The 20,513-nt window shown below is 38.2% G+C and overlaps 1 protein-coding gene across 2 annotated transcripts in view; it reads left to right on the top strand.

Annotated features, from left to right (window-relative positions):
- The window catches only part of DIAPH2 (diaphanous related formin 2), an 890,878-nt gene that overhangs the window by 543,506 nt on the left and 326,859 nt on the right, over window positions 1-20,513 (top strand). The window lies entirely within an intron of this gene.

The following is a 20,513-nucleotide window of genomic DNA, read 5'->3' as shown; positions in this document are numbered from 1 at the left end:
TCATGTTGTCCCAGAGGTCTCTGAGACTGTCCTCAGTTCTTTTCATTCTTTTTTCTTTATTCTGCTCTGCAGTAGTTATTTCCACTATTTTATCTTCCAGGTCACTTATCTGTTCTTCTCCCTCAGTTATTCTGCTATTGATCCCATCTAGAGTATTTTTAATTTCATTTATTGTGTTGTTCATCATTGTTTGTTTCATCTTTAGTTCTTCTAGGTCCTTGTTAAATGTTTCTTGCATTTTGTCTATTTTATTTCCAAGATTTTGGATCATCTTTACTATCATTATTCTGAATTCTTTTTCAGGTAGACTGCCTATTTCCTCTTCATTTGTTAGGTCTGGTGGATTTTTATTGTGCTCCTTCATCTGCTGTGTGTTTTTCTGTCTTCTCATTTTGCTTATCTTACTGTGTTTGGGGTCTCCTTTTTGCAGGCTGCAGGCTCGTAGTTCCCGTTGTTTTTGGTGTCTGTCCCCAGTGGCTAAAGTTTGTTCAGTGGGTTGTGTAGGCTTCCTGGTGGAGGGGACTAGTCTGGTGGATGAGGCTGGATCTTGTCTTTCTGGTGGGCAGGTCACATCTGGTGGTGTGTTTTGGGGTGTCTGTGGACTTATTATGATTTTAGGCAGCCTCTCCGCTAATGGGTGGGGTTGTGTTCCTATCTTGCTAGTTGTTTGGCATAGGGTTTCCAGCACTGTAGCTTGCTGGTCATTGAGTGAAGCTGGGTGCTGGTGTTGAGATGGAGATCTCTGGGAGATTTTTGCCATTTGATATTATGTGGAGCTGGGAGGTCTCTTGTGGACCAGTGTCCTGAAGTTTGCTCTCCCACCTCAGAGGCACAGCACTGACTCCTGGCTGGAGCACCAAGAGCCTTTCATCCACACAGCTCAGAATAAAAGGGAGAAAAAGTAGAAAGAAAGAAGAAAGGGAGGGAGGGAGGAAGGAAAGAAAGAAAGAAGATAAAATAAAATAAAGTAAGATAAAATAAAATAAATTTATTAAAATAAAAAATAATTATTAAGAAAAAAATTTGTTTTAAAGAAAAAAAAACAAAACTGATGCATAGAACCCTCGGACAAATGGTAAAAGCAAAGGTATACAGACAAAATCTCACACAGAAGCATACGCATACACACTCACAATAAGAGGAAAAGGGGAAAAAATAATAAATCTTGCTCTCAAAGTCCACCTCCTCAATTTGGGATGATTCGTTGTCTATTCATGTATTCCACAGATGCAGGGTACATCAAGTTAATTGTGGAGCTTTAATCCGCTGCTTCTGATGCTGCTGGGAGGGATTTCCCTTTCTTTTCTTTGTTGTCACAGCTCCCCTGGCTCAGCTTTGGATTTGGCCCCACCTCTGCGTGTAGGTCACCAGAGGGCATCTGTTCTTCGCTCAGACAGGACTGGGTTAAAGGAGCAGCTGCTTTGGGGGCTCTGGCTCACTCAGGCCGGGGGGAGGGAGGGGTTCGGATGTGGGGCGAGCCTGCGGTGGCAGAGGCCAGCATGACATTGCACCAGCCTGAGGCCCGCCGTGCGTTCTCCTGGGGAAGTTGTCCCTGGATCCCGGGACCCTGGCAGTGGCGGGCTGCACAGCCTTCCCGGAAGAGGGGTGTGCATAGTGACCTGTGCTCGCACACAGGCTTCTTGGTGGCAGCAGCAGCAGCCTTAGCATCTCATGCCCATCTCTGGGGTCCGCGCTTTTAGCCGCGGCTCACGCCAGTCTCTGGAGCTCCTTTAAACAGTGCTCTTAATCCCCATTCCTGGCGCACCAGGAAACAAAGAGGGAAGAAAAAGTCTCTTGCCTCTTCGGCAGGTCCAGACTTTTCCCCGGACTCCCTCCCGGCTAGCCGTGGTGCACTAACCCCCTGCTGGCTGTGTTCAGGCCGCCAACCCCAGTCCTCTCCCTGCGCTCTGAGGGAAGCCCGAGCCTCAGCTCTCAGCCCCGCCCGCCCCTGCGGTTGAGCAGACAAGCCTCTCGGGCTGGTGAGTGCTGGTCAGCACCGATCCTCTGTGCGGGAATCTCTCTGCTTTTCCCTCCACACCCCTGTTGCTGTGCTCTCCTCCATGGCTCCTAGGCTTCCCCCCTCCACCACCCGCAGTCTCTGCCCACGAAGGGGCTTCCTAGTGTGTGGAAACCTTTCCTCCTGCACAGCTCCCTCCCACTGGTGCAGGTCCCGTCCCTATCCTTTTGTCTCTGTTTTTTTTTCTTTTTTCTTTTGCCCTACCCAGGTACATGGGGACTTTCTTGCCTTTTGGGAGGTCTGAGGTCTTCTGCCAGCGTTCAGTAGGTGTTCTGTAGGAGTTGTTCCACGTGTAGATGTATTTCTGGTGTATCTGTGGGCAGGAAGGTGATCTCCATGTCTTACTCTTCTGCCATCTTCCCCTCTAGGATCAATAATTTTTTTTTTTTTAAATTAGCAGTGTCCTCGTATTTATAAGCAACAACTTTAAGCCAGCACTCAACTCCTTGTTGTTTAGGAATTTGATCTGTAGGGTCAAAGATGCATGGATGGGAGAATTTCAACGTTAGGAATTCAGGAAGCAGTGGTTATATATTTCTGAAATTTGGGGGGGGTTTGTTGTTTTTCTTTGGTCATTGTTCAAAAAACAGATGGTGGGTCTAGCTTTAAAGTAAATTCTTAATTATAACTGTTATCCTTTTTAGTTTAAAATCAAATGAAAAACATAAGATTAGATTAGTCTTGACTATAAAGTGGAATTGTATGTACTCATGAAAAGCCACCATTTCCGGACCAAATTAGACTCTTATTAACTATAAAAACATGATGGTGCTTAATTTATTTGGGTTGTAGTGTTACCTCAGTGGTTAGTTGTCAGTTTCTGAAAACAGCAGTTTTCAACATTTCAAGATTTTCAGTTAGACCATAGTGACAAACGCCAGTGTTGCTAATCACTAGAGTTTAGTCAGTAAAATTACGATATGGTCTTTCTTTAACTATCGTCAGGTCACCTAGTATCTGCTTAATCTTTTTACGCTTTAATAAACTAAGGGAAAGATTGAGATCATTAGATATCCAACTGTAATTTAACACTGTCAAGATTATGGAGGGGATTATGGTCATTAGGAGTAAAATGGTCTCATTTATGGACTAAGAACAATGAGTCCCATCAATAAACTACTTTCTGCCTCTAATGATCCTACTTCTAATTGTGTGCAAATCTAACAACAAACTCATTACCTTCTTTCATTCTTGAGGGGACGATGGCTTAACAGAAATTCTTTGAGTATGTGTTGCTTTTATACTTCCTTGACTTTTGGTACCTGTTTATCAAAGCAATAAATTATTTCTAGGTGAACTGGTATGTCTTTTAATGGAAATGTGCTGTGTTCTTTCTCAGTTTTTCAGCATAGATTTGACAGAGGAATAGATTTTCTAAGATTAGATAAGCTCCAAAATCAGTGGCATCTTAATCTTTACATGAGTCATTCATTTTAGACAGATATCTGTCTTATACAATTTCCAATTCAAAATACTTGAATGTTCTAAGAATTGAAGATGATCTCAGTGAGGGGTTCATAAAGGAGGCATCTCATGTTGGACTCTCTGTCATTCTCTCACCTTTATGGTAGAAATTCTCTTAATCTACCTCCTCGTAACCACGTTGCCTGAGAAATCAATGCTCAGATTTTGCTGGATATAAGGTGTTGACTGATGCCCTTGCAGCTAGTAGGCTGTTCTCAAGTACATCCTGGCACTTCTACTCTTAACGTTTGAGATCATGGCGTGCCATGAGTCTATTGTGCTTATTCTCCAAACCTCCTGTATATGTCAGTTGTACTTGTTAGTTCAATTATGTCTTTCTTTTTTTTTATTTTCTAAATTAAATTTTATTGGAGTATAGTTGATTTATAATATTGTGTTAGTTTCTGCTGTACAGCAAAGTAAATCAGTTATACATACACATATATCTACTCTTTTTTAGATTCTATTCCCACATAGGTCATTACAGAGTATTGAGTAGAGTTCCCTGAACTTTACAGAAGGTTCTTTCTTTTTTTTTCTTATTTATTTATTTTTTATACAGCAGGTTCTTATTAGTTATCTCTTTTATACATATTAGTGTATATATGTCAATCCCAATCTCCCAACTCGTCCCACCACCTCAGTTATGTCTTTCAATTAAATATTATGTGAACCAAGAAATAGTGCTTAAAAAATATGTCATTTTTATGAAAACTATGTCGAATGCTTTGCAAAATGCTTTATGCTTGATAAAGTCATTTTAAGTTTGCTGTCTAATCAGGATGGGTAAGAAAACTTAAAAGATAGGAACCAATTCCAAAAGCCTTCTGTACTCAGATTGCTCCATGAATATATTTAAATTCTAGCAACTTAAATCTAGAAACCAATCTAGAAACTGGCTGAGACGGTATGTTTTGTGTGTGGTTTATATGCAAGCAAGCCTCAGTACGGAGCCAATCAGAGGATCCTAACTCAAATAGAATACCTTAGCTCTACATCAAAAAGATTGGCAAATGGGGCTTCCCTGGTGGCGCAGTGGTTGGGAGTCTGCCTGCCGATGCAGGGGACGCGGGTTCGTTTCCCGGTCCGGGAGGATCCCGTGTGCTGTGGAGCAGCTGGGTCCGTGGGCCATGGCCACTGGGCCTGCGCGTCCAGAACCTGTGCTCTGCGGCGGGGGAGGCCACAGCAGTGAGAGGCCCGCGTAGTGCAAAAAAAAAAAAAAAAAAAAAAGATTGGCAAATGAATATTATTTATACTTTTTCTGTTAAAATATCTAAGATGTATATCATGTTTTATGAACACCTACTTTAACTGAACTTTTTGATTAACTGACCCTGCCTGATTTTCTAATTGTCTTTCTAGTCATGTCTAGTGTATTAAAAACTGTATTGCTGCTCACTCATATTCACTACAAGTGTCAACTTCATATTCTAAGTCCATCATTTTTTCTCCTTTCTGCAGTGTATAAATGGGCCATGTGTGTTTATACCTTGAAGATTTTATTTCTTCCCCCAAGACAAACTCAATTTCTATAGGCTTTTGTCATTTTACCCAGTTAAGGTATTAAAAATCATACAAACAAGCTGAAGGCATCTGTCTTTTTTCTCTCTCTTGTGAATATTATTACCAGTGTGAATATGTTACCAATAGCATACAGACCATCTGAGGAGGAGAGTCTCATGGTGGCCTGAGAATAATTTTGTTGGCAATCTTAATGCTAAGATCAGAGATAAATAGGGAGGGCTTCTTCTGGGGCCTGACCATAGTACATCCTGTAAGAAAAATGTGATGCCTCTGCTCTAGAGGAACTCAAAATCTTTTTGAAGAGATAAGATTTACAGATAAGAAATACTTAGAGAGCCGTATAAGATACTGAAATGCCTAGATGGTAAAGGGCAGATTATAAATTTTCTAGGAGCTAAGAGAAAGATAGTAAAAAGTATAATTATGTTACCAATCCTAGAATGTTTATCCATCTCTAATGATTGAACAATAGAATGGCTCAGGAAGACTTGGAAGTCTGGGTGTTATCAATGGAACATCCTTTCCATTGTAAATTGGAGAATAATTGATAAAACATAAGACTACAAAAATAAATACTATATTAGGAATTACCTAATATAATTTAAAACATGACAAGACTTGTTTCTGAAGGGTGAAGAATGAATATTTGTTTAAAAGCATGTAATGCAAATGTTCAGGTGGTCAATGAAGTCAAAAGAATTCTGCTTCTTAGGATGGAATTAGAACTTGTTGCATCATCTAAACCTTGGCATGGAGATACTGGCCTACAAATGGCAGTTTCTTCTGGTTCAGCCATTACATTTATACTCAAAATTCCCATGGGGACATTAATCAGTAGCAATGCATATATCTATATATATATATGCATATATATTTCCAATAGTCACATTTAATATGTATAAGAATGCTATATAGCAATATAGAAAATATATTAATATTAAAATATATATCACATTTATTCATTCACTTAATTTGATCAGCATTAACAAAATACCTGAGCTATTCATGGCACTGAATTGTTCTGGGCACAGTTATAAGACTTACAAAATCATTGAAGCAGTGTGGGTCAACATGATACATAAATAGCATAAGGGTATTATTTCCCCATTCTGCCCATTTATTATTTAGGACTTGATGTAGTTTGTTCTTAGTTGACTAATGATTAGACTATTGGTTAGTAACATGTTTTTTTTCATTTCACCCAATATTTATTCAGTCGTACTATGTGCGATGCACTGTGTTAGGCCCAGTGAGAAGAGCAAAAAGTACCTCTGACCTTCAAGAACATGACCGGAATATAATTTCCCTGATAAAATGATTGCAAAGAATTTAATCAGGTTGATTAAGAGAAATTTTTTTTAATTTCTTTATTTTTTGGGGGCATTGGGTTTTTGTTGCTGGACGCAGGCTTTCTCTAGTTGCGGCGAGCGGGGTCTACTCTTCGTTGCGGTGTGAGGGCTTCTCATTTCGGTGGCTTCTCTTGTTGCAGAGCACGGGCTCTAGGCGTGCAGCCTTTAGTAGTTGTGGCACGTGGGCTCAGTAGTTGTGGCTCGCAGGCTCTAGAGCACAGGCTCAGTAGTTGTGGCTCACGGGCTTAGTTGCTCCACGGCGTGTGGGATCTTCCCGGACCAGGGCTCGAACCTGTGTCCCCTGCATTGGCAGGCAGATTCTTAACTGCTGCGCCACCAGGGAAGTCCTAAGAGAAATTTTTAAAAGACATTTCAAACAGTTCTTAGTTTATTCCAAATCTTGCAAAGTCAAACTTACATGCAATAGTGAATACTGAAGGAAACCAGGAGTCTTCTTTAGATCCCATAAGAAGAGGCAATAATCAAAAAGTCAAACCCGTTTGCTACGTTCATGTTAGTGAATATAAGGCATAGTTAAATAAAACTGACTGCAAAATTGAGATCCAGTTTTTTAACATCCAAGTTATTCCTAGGCAAATGTTTAAACCTTAACCTATTTATATTCTTAAATTTTGCCCTCCCCCGAATTTATATTAGAAAATTGAGCAAGTACCTGAAGCAAATCTTAGGGGGAAAATGGTAGTTTTGCTGCCTAATATTTTAAACTTTTGACTACAAATAATATGAGGTCATGAGTCCTAAAATGATTGGGGTCACATGCTGGATTCTGTGTTTATGGTGGAAAATTTGAAAATACTCTTTTTTACAAGGAAAGAATTCATGTAGAAAATGAAGTCTGTTGATGTATAGTAAGACAAAAAGAAGTGTTTTACAAGCGAAAAAAAGAAAGTGTTTTCCAACTTGGCTTGTTGTTCTAGTACTACTCATTAGTGTATGATCACTATTTTCTTTCTAAGATCATACCCTTTATTAGGCAGCAATATTCTGCTAATGGAGAAAAGAAAATGAGTGGTTTATAATTATGTAAATAAGGCATAGTTTTTCTATTTCTGAAAAGTAATAGAACTTTTCCCCCCTAAATGAATAAAGTCTCAAATAAAATTAGAATCCCTGTACCTCGCTACTCATTAAAGAGTGACACTAGTAACAATTTGCAAAGAGCAAACTGTAGAAATGCAATAAAACAAGATTATCTTGGCAAAATTGAGATTTCTCTCTGTACGTCGTGCTAAAAATGCAGCTGAGAGCTGGTCTTTGCAAGATCAGTGAGGGATCTCTGCATGAAATGTGATTTGCATATTTAAAGAATTGATTTAAACCACAGCTTGTAACCCACGCCACAGAGAGAAAAGCAACATAACATGGATGCACCATTGTCCATCTATGTGTAGCAGAGTCCATGTGTTTGTCAGATGGACACTAGTGCATTTTTAATTCTCAGAGGCAATAAGGCTGGTGTATGAAGTTTACAGAAGCTATTTCATTTTATGTCCACCATGGATATTGTGACTATTGTTTATTTCTGAGATAGCACAGTAATCTTCTATTAATTTGTGTTACTTTAATGCCTTCTATCCTAAAAACCTCTTGATTTGTATTCAGGATATTAGTCATATTCATTAGTTTCTAATTGCATTTGGTAACCTCTGGTAGCTTTTGAGACTTCAAATGTAATTGAAGGTTTTCATTTTAACTCATAGAATCAAGGAGTGATGGTGACATCAGTGTTCTAAGAAGAACACATTTTCCCCCGGAGGCATTTGTGAGATGGATTGAAAGTGTGGAGACCAGTGGCAATAGTCTAACCTTTGGGTGATGTGAGTCTCAGAAAAGTGGCAGTTGCCATGGAAAGGCAAAGATGGATGCTAAAAGGCATTTTGAAAAATAACGATTGATGAGAATTGGCTGGGTGTGGTTAATAAAAAGGATAAAGAGTAAAATCTAACTCACTGGTTTTAAGAAATGACAGCTGAAAGAATGGTGGTACCATTGTGGCAAACAGGATAATTGGAAATAGATTTTGGTTTCTGGCAGAAAGTGGTTGCCCAGGTTTGGATATGTTGCTTACCAGGACATGGACCACCCAATGGGATGTGTTTAGTTGGTAAGTGAGAAGAGAAGACTGTTCTTCAAATAAGAGGTAGGAGCTTGAATATAGAGATTTGGGAATCCTCAGCTTATATACAATAATGAAAGCCTTGATGTGAAAGCAATGCCTTAAGATGAAGAGTTTTTAGAGAAAAGAGCAGAGGGTGTTGGGAATGCTTCCATTTACATGGTAGGAAGAAGCGTAGAAGGCAGCAAATGAAACAGTTAGAAAGAAGAGTCATATTGCTCTATAGAATGAAAGAGAATTTGTATTTGGAGTTGAATCAGCATGATAATAGTGGCCTCAAATAATTTTTCCAGGTACCTAGAAATTTCATATCATATACTTTGGGCCTAAAAGTAACCATTTTATGAGTTGATGGAATTCTAATGAATACAAGTATCTGTGGCATAGAAGAGAGATATTCCTGAAATGTTTCCTATGAAAAATATATCTCATGTACTGTGCCTTGCTTTCTAAATATTACCTTTATACATAGAAAAGAGAGTTAGGGGGCTGTTTTGGCCCCATCCTTCTGCCAACTACAATTTCCCTGTATCAACATCTCTAACACCATCAACTCAAGTTTTTTATGACACAAGCACAGTTTACAAAGAGTTTTCACAACTCATTTGTAACTTTATCACCACTCTATGAGGCCAGCAAGGCAGGTGGTATCATTCGTGTTTTACAGGTGAGAAAACAAAGACTCAAAGTGGTTTATGTGTCTTGTGCAGTCATATGGAAAGTAAGTGGGACTCCGGTCTTCTAAGACCAGCTTTCTTTTTGTTGTTATCCTGCTGCCCCACATTTATTATACCTTCCCTGAAGACTACTGTAAGTGAGACTAGAATTTCATCAAAGCAGATCCTAAAGGTACATTATGAATTTACTCTCTGTTTTACTGAGTAAAAATCCATTTAGGCAATATTCCATACATTAGGTCAGAGGTCAAAAGTGACTGTTTATTGGGCTTTTGGGGACACATTTTGAGGCATATTAATTCCTTCAGGCTTCTTGAGTAAATTACTCTTGAAAGGGTTCTTATTGGTACCCTCCAGAGGCCCAGATGAGTTAATTGGCTTACAAAACATATGTGGATTGCACTCAGGGAATAGTTCACTCATCTCTTAACATCTGGATGTACTGTTTTATTTATTTTTTTACTATTATGTATTCATGTCTGAAAACTGTGGCCATTTAAAAAAAATATGGCAAGTAAACAGTATGTATATAATTAAGAATAATTCACTGTAGCTCTATGCACATTATAAAAATGTTTAAAAAAAGAAAAAGCCCTCAAGTTTATAGCACCATGTTAAAAATGTCCCAGTGTATCTATGTAACTATGAATTCAGTGTAATTTAAATAACTAAAAAACATTTTTACAGCAACACTCCATTCTCATTTTGAGAGAATTACCAATTATATTTATATTATCTGCTTTGAAAATATGGGAAACAAGATTGTTCAAGATGTTTGTGTGCATGTCATTCCATGAACCAAAACGCAGTTTTTGTTAATCTGCATTCCCCTGGAGAGATAATAAAATATTGCTCTGCTAAAATCTGATTTTCACCTTATGCTAATCATACCCTCTTCCTCAGACTTCTTCTCCTACTCCCTTCTAACTATAACACTCCATCAAAACAAGAAACAAAACAAAAACGTCCTCCAAGAAAGAAAATTACAGAACTACAAAAGCAGTACAAAAACCAAGAAAATGAATATGTCTCTTTAGTAGAAAATAAGAGATGAACGTTGATGACGCTGCCATTGAAAATGAGTCCCATTCTACCACTTGGCCTCAAAGTTCCTTGGCCTGGATTCCATCCCCATGAATTTTTCTCTCCACTTCAGCTCCCCTAAAAGCATGGAAACAATAGCCTTTGTTGTAGAATATGGCTGCCTCCAGGATTCCACACTGTGAAATGTGCCTTTCATTCCCACAGCCATCCTCACACAACCCTCGCCTCTCAAGCCTGTCTGTTGGCCTCATTATGACTTCGCCTTTACCCTTCCTTACCCTCTCCCTTTTCTTCCAGTCTATCAGTTCCCCTGTAGCTGCACTCACCACATCACCTGACCTGTACATTTCTAGCACACACTGCCAGCACTTTGGAATCTCACACTTTTCCTCAAGCCCCCCTCCTTTTGTCTTCTGTCATTCATACCCGGCTATTCCTATTGCTCTGTTCCAATTCCAAGTCCTGCATAGATAACAAAAGTCATACAGTCCACCTGATGGGATCTTCTATCCCATCATTTCTAACGTTGGGCCCCTAATGGAGTAGCGACCGATTTCCGTTTAACTCAAATCCTCTCTTGTTCTCCCACAACAGCAATTCAAAACTGTGTTTGTTCTCCTCAAGCCCCCAAGTCCATCCTCTGTTTGCCTAGAATATCACCTTTTCTCCTTCTTGACTGAGAAGATGGAAACTACCCCTTTCATTCACAGTTACATGTCTCAAGGAACACATCATCCTCCGTCTCTTTCCAAAGTTTCTTACTTCCTGCTCACTTATTTTTATTGAAGTATAATTAATTTACAATATTGTGTTAGTTTCAAGTGTACAGCAAGGTGATTCATTTATACATATGTGTATATATATATATATATATATATATATTATTTTTCAGATTGTTTCCCATTATAGGTTATTACAAGATATTTAGTATAGTTCCCTGTGCTATACAATAGTTCCTTGTTGTTTATCTGTTTTATCTATAGTAGTGTACATCTGTTAATTCCAAACTCCCAATTTATCCCTTCCCCTCTTTCCACTTTGGTAACCATAAGTTTGTTTGCTATGTCTGTGCCTACTCACTCTTTAACGCTTATAATCTGACTGGTACCTCTCATCAATGTATCCATCCTTGTATGTACTTGATTTAACCTCCTTACAAAATTACAAGCTCTGAGCATAGCAGGACTGTGCTTTACTCCTCTCTCAGGTCCTTGTCCGTTGCTATTACAATGTTGTGCCATTAGCAGACACTAAATAACCATGTGTTAAATTAGGGACATAAAAGAACTTCACATACCAGGTTCCGCTTGTATTTCTCATACTTGGAAATGCTACTTAACTAAAACTTGCCTTTCCTTATTCCTAAGAGCCAGTAGAGCATATTGGTTAAAAGCACAGACTAGACTACATAACTTCATATACTAGTTCTGCCACTTACTACGTATATAACCTTGAGGAAATTATTTAGTCTCTCTTTGCCTCAGATTTCTCATATGTGAATAGGGATAATAACAGGATATATTTCCCAGAGTGGTTATGAGAATAAAATGAGCGTGTGTGTGTGTGTGTGTGTGCACGCATGTGTGTGTAACACTGGGATGTGTAACTTGTCAACTTCCTAAAATGTACTGGATTATCATTTTAAAGCCCAAGTTAACTACAAATAGATCAGTTATATAGTATACTTCTTGGTCAATTATTTATTAGATCTTTAGAAAAGTCTGAAAGGAAGTATAAGGTAGAGATATAATACTGGAGAATTTGATTTGCATCCCTCTGTGTTACTTTGACAAGTGATCATTTGGCCATTGAGATTACATTTCATATTACTTTATAATGGCTGATTTTTCCTCTTATATTGGCTGGCTTACAGGACCTGGCTTTGAGTTTCTGCATGCACCTATTGCTGTTATAGTTTACTTAATTTGAAGATTTTTCAAATTTTGCCAGAGGTGCCTTGATCCTATCTGCCTGTGGTATTATGCTAGCTGTATAAAAAATGCTTTTTTTTTAGCTGTTAAATAATTATTCTGTTGATGCATTTGGCAGAATAAGCTTATATAATCAGCTGCACCTTGTGGAATTCACAGTATGCATTTATCCTCAGAAGGATGGAAATAGTTGTTGTAAAGAGACTCAGGTGCATTGTGATTGGAAGAGGAACCAGAAATCCACAGACCTGGCTGTATATACATGGACAATCACTTTTGATTTCTCTCTTTCTCCGTATCCTCATGAGCTATCTGGGCTAGGAAATTAATGTTGCCCCTCCCAAGAGTGTACTTTTATTCATCTAGAGCTCACGGTGTTTGCTAGAGGTGAGGGATGAGGGGTGAGCAAAATGGGTGAAGGTGGTTAAAAGGTACAGACTTCCAGTTATAAGATAATCAAGTTCTAGGGAGGTGTGTCATGGATAGCAAGTGACTGTAGTTATGATGCTGTGTTATATATTTGAGAGTTGCTAAGAGACTAGATCTTAAAATTTCTCATTACACACACAAAAATTTTGTAACTAAACTTATTGTGGTCATCATTTCACAATATATACATATATCCAATCAGTGCATTGTACACCTAAAACTAATACAAAGATATATGTCAGTCATATCTCAATTAAAAAAAATAGAACACAGGTCAGCAGACTTTTACCATCAAGAATCAGAAGTTAAATATTTCGGGCTTTGCTGACCATACAGCATCCATGTCACAAGGACTCAGCTCTGCAGCCGTAGGCAATGTGTCAATGGCCGTGTTCCTATAAAACTTTACTTATAGACACTTAAATTTGAATTTCATACAATTTTCATGTGTCACAAATTTTATTCTTTCATTTTTTTGCAACCACTTATAAATGTAAAAAGCATTCTTACCTTGCAGGCCATATAAAAACAGGCAGTGAGCCAGATTTGGCCTATGTGCAAGTAGTTTGCCAACTCTTGATCTGGAATAACAATTTATACATGTATTTATATATTTGAGGACATACAATACGTAAGGTATTACCTTGCGGTGCTTGTATTCATGATTATTTTCACTTTCCTTTCCCTGATTTCATAAATGATCATGAGGCATTTGAAAAATCCGAACGGCCTTTGACCAGATTGTGTGTGTATGTGCTTGTAGATATTTTTGCCAGAATACTTCAAAGTCTCTGAGCTCTTTATTCACCTTTACTTTGCCGAATGTTTTCCCACCTGTGTAGATGAATGAAGTTTTTTTGACAGCTTTTCTTTGCATGACTTTCAAAACTAGTTGCTACTTAAATTACCCAAAGGTGTCTGTAGCCCTTCCTTGTATATTTGATGAGTCCCTTTTTGCAGGGGTGGAGGGACTTTTCAGGAACATATTTGAATAGATTGAAAATTCTTCATGACAAAGTTCAGATATTTTGGGAGGGGGTCTTATGGAAGATGACATTTAAAACATCCTTTGTGCCTCCAAGGTAGTTCATTTCTTCAGGACCTGAGACATATCCAATGATTTTTGGCGGGTAGGTGTTGCTTCATAGAATCTCCCTATACACTTAAAAAGGTTCTTTTCCTTCTTTGTTAACTGTCAGATTCACCCTATGTCCCAATATTTTATCTCCTATAAAATTCAGAATGAACATGAGTGATATGGGGGTACCATTCAAAGTTAGGGAGTGTCTTTTCTTTTACAAAGAGGTTATTAAAACAAAATGCATTAAACAGTTAAGATCCTACTCTATATAAACTTTCATAAGATGATTTTTTTTCAATTGACATGAAAGAAATCACATGTATTACAAAGTTTTTGTGAATTTCATATTATTGGCTATATAATTATCATTCGTATCATTGTACTAAAGTTTTTACTTAATTATTCCCTTATCTCTGATCATCTAGATTGTCATTTTATATAAGATCATATGACTTTCTTTGGCTAAAAGCCTGGCTTCTCTTTCAGGCTTTCTTTTTTTTTTTTGAAGATAGTTAACAACAGCTAGTATTACTGTGTCAAATGTTAGAATATTTATAAGCCACTTAACTCTAATTCTTTTCTTGGAAAGTTATGATTTTTTTTTTTCGGTTTACATTGTATCAGAGTTTCTGTAACTGTACCCTCAGCAGTACAAAGTAGTCTACACTTTAAAAATGATGTTTGCTAATTGGGTAAAAGAAACATGGTGTCTCAGTTCAGACAAAATTTATTAAGCACTCACTGTATGGCAGGTACAGTGTTAAAAGCTGAGAATAGGAAAATATTTTTGATAGCCTCACTGTGCTTTCAAGGAACTAAAATTCTTTTGAGAGAAGTAGCCGTATAAACTATAAGAATGCAATGAAAAAACCTTAAAAGAATCAAAAGTACTATGGGAGCACTGAGAATGGGGTTACTACATCTAGAGATGTCATGAAAAACTCCGTAGACGAGTTGACCTCGAGCAGAATGGGAATTCCAGAGAAAAAGAGTAGAGTGATGGTTACCAGGGTGGCGTGGGATAAATTGGGAGATATTAGTCAAAGGGTACAAACTTCTAGTTATTAGATTAAGAAGTTCTGGAGATCTATTATACAGCATAGTGACTATAACTAATAATATTGTATCAGATACTTGAATGTTGCTAAGAGAGTAGATTTTAAATGTTCTCACCACAAAAAAGAAATGATAATTATGTGACGGGATGGAGGTGTTAACTAAAGCTATGGTGGTGATAATTTTGTAGTATATAAATGTGTCAAATCAACACATCAGTATATTTAAACTTACACAATGCTATGGGTCAATTATATTTCAATAAAACTGGGAAGGAAAAACAAAAACAAACAATAAAATAAGAAGTAGTAACATTTGCTTGTATCCCCCCATTATGGAGGGCAAAATTTTTTTTTTAATCAAGTAAAAGGAAGCAAGTGCCTCTAGGGAGTGGGAAATAGGGGGCAGGAGACAGCAGGTGCTATTTTCGTAACCAGTTTTATAGAATGATTTGACTCTATAAATTATGTACATTTATAACTTTCATAAAAACAAAAACTATGCTTAAAACTTCCACAAAGAAATAATTAAAAGTTGCTTATATTCTTTGTAAAGAAGAAGAATGGGAGTTCATTAGTCCAGGGTAGCAGAAAGATATTCCAGGCAGAGAAATGTGAACCAAGGGAGAGAGACGTGAAAGAGAAGTTGAGGATGGCAGTTCAGGAGCGTTAAGTGTGGGAGAATGACCTTAAATGAAAATGAGAGATAAGGAGATGGAAGTCATCTATTTAAAGGCCTTATACATATTGATCCTGTATGTGACAGGAGAACAAAAAGAAATAACATCTTTCTAATTCTATAAGGTGCTAGTTTATATGATAAGAGCTCTGTCTACATCATTTCACTTTATCACTATGACAACCTTAGGAGGTTAGAATTGTTTTCTCCACTTCACTGATGAAGAAACTAAGGTTCATAAAGGTGAAGTAACTTGCCCAGAATCGCATAGTAAGTAGTGGATAAAGAATTTGAAGTAGGTGTGTCTGACTCCAAAGGCCATGCTTTTTTTCTCCACCATAGCATAGCACACCATTGGATACTGAAAGATTTTAAGCATTGTGGTGGCAAAATCAGGTTTTAGTTTTTAAAGAATAAGTCTGGCATAGTGTGGAACCAGATTTTATGATGCCATTGTTGACTAATTTGGAAGTGTGTTTCTATTCTAGGAGGACTATTTAGTCGGATGTATTGTTAATTTGGATTCCAATCCCAATTCTACTGACACTAGTCAGCACCTCCTGGGCACTCCACCACATGTATTTTATCACATTCTGTAAATTAGTGTTTAATTGTGGTTGAATACAGTATTTTAATGCTGAAACATGTTTTATAATGTTTGGCTAGTTTGATCTGCTAGAAAAACTGTTTTGGAAGAACATATATGATGTTCAGGGCTAAATCTCTTTTGTCAGCAAGTATTACCAGCATAACATCTGGTTGTGTGTCATGTTTAGAATTTCCTGTGATCACAGCTTAAAAAATGTTATTCTGCAACTTTCAGCAGCCAACCATATTTAATACTGAAATAGTGGTTTTGATTTTGGTGGGAAATTGGTAGACCTACATAATGAATGTTAACTTCTAGTTGTCTGAGGTTTAAAGTAATGACCATTTTTGTGGAATTCTTATTTGAGTTTTCTTATCCATTACTGGCTCCATAGAAGACCTCCAAATCCTTTATAAATTGGCAAAATAATTTCAGTAAAAGGGCCATAACTGTTAAACATTTATTTTCAAATACTGAAGGATAGAGATTACAGTGGCAAATGTAACTCGCTGACTAACTGGAGGGACAGTGATGGACCTTTTGAAATTGATGGAAGGTGAAATTCATTTTAAAAATTTAGAAATAAAAATAAAGGGATAAATAAATAGATCCTTTAAAAAAAAATAAAGGAGAGAAGGACTTTATCACGTCCAGGGCAGCAACAGAGTTACTGACTTGGGAACTAAAGCAGATGTGTGCAGCATCCCTTTCTACTCAGTACACTCAGGAGTGGTAATTATATTGTTCCACTCTGATTAAAATACAGGTAATCACTGCTGTTGGCCTTAAAAAAAAAAAAGTTCACTGATAAGAAACTCTGCAATTAATTGCAATGACCATTCAAAGAAAAACAAGCAACAGTGAAAGCTAGAAATGTATATACCCTAAAAGAAGTTTGTAGAGCTACAAACAGGAAGAAGACATGCTTGCCATGAATACCTCAAGTGGAGCTGGTGGGAAAGAGGGACCAAAGAAGGATGAAACCTACTTTGTCTTGTATTGGCTAAACCACCCTTAACCCTTCCACTTGTACCAGTGTTAATGTATCAATTATGTACACTATGAAGGAAAAACAATCGAGTCTTTCAGATTTCTCATTCTTTTAAGGAAATTTGGGCAGATATTTTCTTGACTCTGTGCTTTAAAGGCCTGCAGCTTTTAGATTTTGTGTACTCCCCCCCACCTCCAAATGCAATTAGCTGTGTGGTTGTTATTAGCAACATTTGTTTCAAGAGAAGTATAACAGCAAGACTTTTGGTGGGGGGGAGACAATAGGAATATCCATGGTACCTATGAAAGTTCAGAGTAACTCACAGCAAAGTAGAGGAAAGAGGAAAAATAGGAATAAATTACAAGCATAGCCTAGAGGAGAATGACCTTACCCAACATCTAGAAATGTTTGTACTTGGAATGAGTCAAGGATGAGGAATTATTACCTAGACTTATACAGCCAGAAAACTAACTGTACTAAATTATATAATGAAACAATGTAACTGAAGTTGGATCTGTATACAAATGCCTCCCTATTTCCTGTATCCAGCTCAGACCTCTCTTCTGATCTCCAGATCCATATATCCAACCTCCTATTTGCAATCTCAACTTGGATGCTTCATACAATTGAAACTTAGTTGGTCCAAAGCTAAATAAACCCATGAATATTCCCCCAAAATCTCCCTCCTGATGTCTCCATTTCCTTTGTTCATGCCGGAAACCCAGGAATCATTCTTAACAATTCCTTCTTCCTTACCGCTCACATTTTATTCACCCCAAGCCCAGTCAGCTCTGTGTCTAAATTACATACCACAACCATCTTTGGTCACCCTAATTCAAGCCACCATCACCTCCTGTCTAGACCATAATCATTGTTTCTTAACTCTTCTCCTCTTTTCTATTCTTGACCCCCTCCCTCCATTTTCCACATAGCTGCCAGAGTTTAATCTTTTTTAAAGTGTAATTTTCATCAGCCTCCCCTGCTTAAAGCCCTTCAGTGCATTCCCAGTACTCTTAGGGTGAAACCTAAAGTTCTTATCATGGCCTAAAAGGCCCCACCTACCCCTCAAACCTCATTTCCTCTTTTAATCCATTGTTAGGTTATTAGGCAAAAACACTTAAGGTATAGTAGATTTATGAGATGATAACACCCAGATAAAGCCCCACTTTATTTATGGACTGATTTCAGTGGTGAGGAACTTAGAAAATCATTACAGTTATATCTTAGTTTGCATTGCCAATCTCTTACCTGGGGGCATATAGTAATCCTATTAGTATCCACAGTCAGTTAATGAAGAAGGAAAACGTAACTCAAACCTTACTATACCCTTCCCAAGCCTCTTTTATCTGACCTGTAACCCTACTACCAAGCAGAGCTGCCAATTCGAGCAGCACTAATGTGGAAGGGACTCTGATGACTCCAGCATTATGACCTCATCACTGACACTGACCTCATGACAACCTGCATTCAGTTTTGGTGAAAGTCGATGGCTTATATATAAGTGCATATCTGTGGACTTCACTCATTAGACTTGTTCTGGGAGAACCCAGGCAAGTGCAAGAATAACCTTGCAAAATCGTACAGTCCCAGTGATTTCCCTGATGAGTTCAGAAATACATTTCTTGGATAATTTGGCCATAGTCACAAAAATTACACTCAAGAAGACTAACAGTCTTTTAATATAGCATTATAGCTTTATTTTTTTAATCTGTTTTTATTTATTTATTTTTGGCTGCATTGGGTCTTCGTTGCTGCGCACAGGCTTTCTCTAGTTGCAGTGAGCGGGGGCTCCTCTTTGTTGTGGTGCGCGGGCTTCTCATTGCGGTGGCTTCTCTTGTTGCGGAGCACGGGTTCTAGGCGCGCAGGCTTCAGTAGCTGTGGCGAGTGGGCTCGGTAGTTGTAGTTTATGGGCTCTAGAGTGCAGGTTCAGTAGTTGTGGCGCCTAGGCTTAGTTACTCCACGGCATGTGGGATCTTCCCAGCCCAGGGCGTGAACCGGTGTCCCCTGCATTGGCAGGCGGATTCTTAACCACTGTGCCACCAGGGAAGCCCAGCATGCAGACTATTTAGTTGTGGCATGCATGTGAGAGCTAGTTCCCCAACCAGGGATCGAACCCGGGCCCCCTGCATTCGGAGCATGGAGTCTTACCCACTGGACCACCAGGGAAGTCCCGCATTATAGCTTTATGATAACACTACCTACATGTATTTAATTCTTGCCAAATAACACGTGGAAGAAAGTATTCAAATGGTTTATCAATCAATATAATCTTTTCGTACCTTATTAAGGATATAATATACCAGGAGTAAAGGGGTTAGTAAAGTTGCCATTAAATGGTTCCTCGGATTAGAACATTTGTGAATGCTTTCTCAAGAAGCTGGTAGTTGTTGTGACATGAAAAGAAAAAAAAAAACAGTGCTCATTTCTCACAGCTGGTTTATCAGAACTTTGGCAACATTGAATATAGTTGTTTTTCACATTTTTTCTGTGTGATTTTGTTCAGTAATTATTATAGCTCAAAACTAAATGCATACATAAACATAGACTCAAAATTCCAAATTTTACAAAGATGTAATTTCAGATTTTGTAAGATTTTTGTCCTTTCTAGTCTTTAGTCAACAAGACTACATTTTACATATTTTTCCATAATTTCACTAATTTAGTTTTAAGGCCTCCTGTTATAGGTAATATTAAGTAGCCTCCTTTCATAAGGGTCCTTTTTACCACTTGTGTTCTGATTACAAGCAAAAGAAGAATGCATTACATAGACTTGACAAGTGAAGACTTTAATATAGGATTGCATTAAAGGATTTATCAATATCTGAAGGTTCTGGCAAGCTTTTCTGCTAAGGAGAATACCATTCCAGCCACTTACATAAAATCTCCAAGGGAGGACAAGTCAGTATAGCCCAGCCTCAACTCAATAAAGACATGACTTGTGGGCTTCCCTGGTGGCGCAGTGGTTGAGAGTCCGCCTGCCGATGCAGGGGACACGGGTTCGTGCCCCGGTCCGGGAAGATCCCACATGCCACGGAGCGGCTGGGCCCGTGAGCCATGGCCTCTGAGCCTGTGCGTCCGGAGCCTGTGCTCCGCAACGGGAGAGGCCACAACAGTGAGAGGCCTGCGTACCGCAAAAAAAATAAATAAATAAAAAATAAAGACATGACTTGACCCATTAAAGTTATTCCAGTTTGAGATGTGGGTGAGTGAGAGATCTTTTACTATAAGAAAAACAAATGAGCTTTAAAAAAGATTCTTCATAATGAGAACAAACTATTCCAACAAGACTACATCTAGCATTGCTTTATAGAAGCTTCGGCTTGCACCTGTTCTTCCCAGTCCTGGCCTTGAGCTAAGACTGTCAACAAGAGTAAGAGATTTTAGTTTGTTTTTTAGCCTTTGATTTAAAAACTCACACATACTATTTGCTGCAGGCAGAATAACAATTGGAGAAGAGACAGCAGGTGAAAGAACTCGATGCTTCACAGGTAGCTTGGCTGTCCAGTGCTAGTGGGTCAGTGGTCAGGCTACAGAATTTTGGGTTGC

Source organism: Tursiops truncatus, chromosome X (genome assembly GCF_011762595.2).
Source record: "Tursiops truncatus isolate mTurTru1 chromosome X, mTurTru1.mat.Y, whole genome shotgun sequence".
Classification (NCBI taxonomy): domain Eukaryota; kingdom Metazoa; phylum Chordata; class Mammalia; order Artiodactyla; family Delphinidae; genus Tursiops; species Tursiops truncatus.
Note: the sequence above shows the minus strand (reverse complement) of the source record. Positions and strands in the feature narration are given on the sequence as shown.